Source organism: Triticum aestivum, chromosome 2A (assembly GCF_018294505.1).
Source record: "Triticum aestivum cultivar Chinese Spring chromosome 2A, IWGSC CS RefSeq v2.1, whole genome shotgun sequence".
In the NCBI taxonomy this organism is placed as follows: domain Eukaryota; kingdom Viridiplantae; phylum Streptophyta; class Magnoliopsida; order Poales; family Poaceae; genus Triticum; species Triticum aestivum.
Window position 1 is genome coordinate 103,420,877 of NC_057797.1, and position 3,634 is coordinate 103,424,510.

The following is a 3,634-nucleotide window of genomic DNA, read 5'->3' on the forward strand; positions in this document are numbered from 1 at the left end:
TAGTTTCAAAGAAAAAGGGCAAAGGGAAAGAAAGAGGAACTTCAAAGAAGAATAGCAAGCAAGTTGCTGCTCCCATGAAGAAGCCCAAAGCTAGACCAAGCCTGGAACTAAGTGCTTCTACTACAAAGGAAATGGTCACTGGAAGTGGAACTGCCCTAGATACTTGGCGGATAAGAAGGATGGCAAAGTGAACAAAAGTATATTTGATATACATGTTATTGATGTGTACTTTACTAGTGTTTATAGAAACCCCTCAGTATTTGATACTGGTTCAGTTACTAGGAGTAGTAACTCGAAACGGGAGTTGCAAAATAAACAAAGACTAGTTAAGGGCGAGGTGATGATGTGAATTGGAAGTGATTCCAAGGTTGATAAGATCACCATCGCATAGTCCCTTTACCTTTGGGATTAGTGTTAAACCTAAAATAAATGTTATTTGGTGTTTGTTTTGAGCATAATGTGATTGGATCATGTTTATTGAAATACGGCTATTCATTTAAGTCAAATAATAATTGTTATTCTGTTTACATGAATAAAACCTTCTGTGGTCATACACCCAAGGTGAATGGTTTGTTGAATATCGATCGTAGTGATACATATATTCATAATATTGAAGCCAAAAGATGAAAAGTTAATAATGATAGTGCAACTTATTTGTAGCACTGCCGTTTAGGTCATATTGGTGTAAAGCCCATGAAGAAACTCCATGCTGATGGGCTTTTGGAATCTCTTGATTATGAATCACCTGATGCTTGCGAACCATGCCTCATGGGCAAGATGACTAAGACTCCGTTCTCCGGAACAATGGAGCGAGCAACTGACTTATTGGAAATAATACATACTGATGTATGCGGTCCGATGAATGTTGAGGCTCGCGGCGAGTATCATTATTTTCTAACCTTCACAGATGATTTGAGTAGATATGGGTATATCTACTTGATGAAACGTAAGTCGGGAACATTTGAAAAGTTCAAAGAATTTTAGAGTGAAGTGGAAAATCATTGTAACAAGAAAATAAAGTTTCTACGATCTGATCATGAAGGAGAATATTTGAGTTACGAGTTTGGTCTTCATTTAAAACAATGCGGAATAGTTTTGCAACTCACGCCACCTGGAACACCATAGCGTAATGGTGTGTTCGAACATCGTAATCGCACTTTACTAGATATGGTGTGATCTATGATGTCTCTTACTGATTTACTGCTACCATTTTGGGGTTATGCATTAGAGACAGCTGCATTCACGTTAAATAGGGCACCATAAATCCATTGAGATGACACCATATGAACTATGGTTTGGCAAGAAACCAAAGCTGTCATTTCTTAAAGTTTGGGGTTGCGATGCTTATGTGAAAAAGTTTCAAACTGATAAGCTCGAACCCAAATTGGAGTAGTGCGTCTTCATAGGATACCCAAAAGAAAATGTTGGGTACACCTTCTATCACAGATCCGAAGGCAGGATATTTTGTTGCTAAAGAATGGATCTTTTCTAGAGAAGGAGTTTCTCTCGAAAGAAGTGAGTGGGAGGCAAGTAGAACTTGATAAGGTAATTGTACCTTCTCCCGAGTTGGAAAGTAGTTCATCACAGAAATCAGTTCCAGTGATGCCTACACCAGTTAGTGAGGAAGTTAATAATGATGATCATGAAACTTCAGATCAAGTTACTACCGAACCTCGTAGGTCAACCAGAGTACATTCCGCACCAGAATGGTACGGTAATCCTGTTCTGGAAGTCATGTTACTAGACCATGACGAACCTATGAACTATGAGGAAGCGATGATGAGCCCAGATTCCATGAAATGGCTTAAGGCCATGAAATTTGAGATGGGATCTATGTATGAGAACAAAGTATGGACTTTGGTGCCCGATGATCGGCAAGCCATAGAAAATAAATGGATCTTCAAGAGGAAGACGGACGCTGATAGTAGTGTTACTATCTACAAAGCTAGACTTGTCAAAAAAGGTTTTTGACAAAGTTCAAGGTGTTGACTATGATGAGATTTTCTCACTCGTGGCGATGCTTAAGTCTGTCCGAATCATGTTAGCAGATTGCCACATTTTATGAAATCTGGGAAATGGATGTCAAAAACTACATTCCTTAATGGATTTTTTAAAGAAGAGTTGTATATGATGCAACCAGAAGGTTTTGTCGATCCTAAGGTGTTAACAAAGTGTGCAAACTCCAGCGATCCATCTATGGACTGGTGCAAGCATCTCGGAGTTGGAATATACGCTTTGATGAGTTGATTAAAGCATATGTTTTATACAGACTTGCGGTGAAGCCTGTATTTACAAGAAAGTGAGTGGGAGCACTACAACATTTCTGATAAGTATATGTGAATGGCATATTGTTGGTCGGAAATAATGTAGAATTTTCTGGAAAGCATAAAGGAGTATTTGAAAGGAGTTTTTCAAAGAAAGACCTCGATGAAGCTGCTTACACATTGAGCATCAAGATCTATAGAGATAGATCAAGACGCTTGATAATTTTTTTCAATGAGTACATACCTTGACAAGATTTTGAAGTAGTTCAAAATGGAACAGTCAAAGAAGGAGTTCTTGCCTGTGTTGCAAGGTGTGAAGTTGAGTAAAGACTCAAAACCCGACCACAGCAGAAAATAGAAAGAGAATGAAAAGTCATTCCCTATGCCTCAGTCATAGGTTCTATAAAGTATGCTATACTGTTTACCAGTCCTATTGTATACCTTAGCATGATTCTGGCAAAGGAGTACAATAGTGATCTAGGAGTAGATCACTGGACAGCAGTCAAAATTATCCATAGAGGACTAAGGAAATATTTCTCGGTTATGGAGGTGATAAAAGACTTCGTCGGAAAGAGTTACGTCGGTGCAAGCTTTTTACATCGATCTAGATGACTCTAAGTCTTGATCTGGATACATATTGAAAGTGGGAGCAATTAGCTAGAGTAGCTCCATGCAGAGCATTTTAGACATAGAAATTTGGGAAATAAATACGGATCTAAATGTTGCAGACCCGTAGACTAAACTTCTCTCACAAGCAAAACATGATCACTCTTTGGGTGTTAATCACATAGCGATGTGAACTAGATTATTGACTCTAGTAAACCCTTTGGGTATTAGTCACATGGAGATATGAACTAATCACATAAAGATGTGAACTAGATTATTGACTCTAGTGCAAGTGGGAGACTGAAGGAAATATGCCATAGAGGCAATAATAAAGTTATTATTTATTTCCTTATATCATGATAAATGTTTATTATTCATGCTAGAATTGTATTAACCGGGAACTTAGTACATGTGTGAATACATAGACAAACAGAGTGTCACTAGTATGCCTCTACTTGACTAGCTCGTTGAATCAAAGATGGTTAAGTTTCCTAGCCATAAACATGAGTTGTCATTTGATTAACGGGATCACATAATTAGAGAATGATGTGATTGACTTGACTCATTCTGTTAGCTTAGCACGATGATCGTTTAGTTTGTTGCTACTGCTTTCTTCATGACTTATACATGTTCCTCTGAATATGAGATTATGCAACTCCTGAATACCGGAGGAATACTTTGTGTGCTACCAAACGTCACAACGTAACTGGGTGATTATAAAGGTGCTCTACAGGTGTCTCCGATGGTACTTGTTGAGTTGGCAT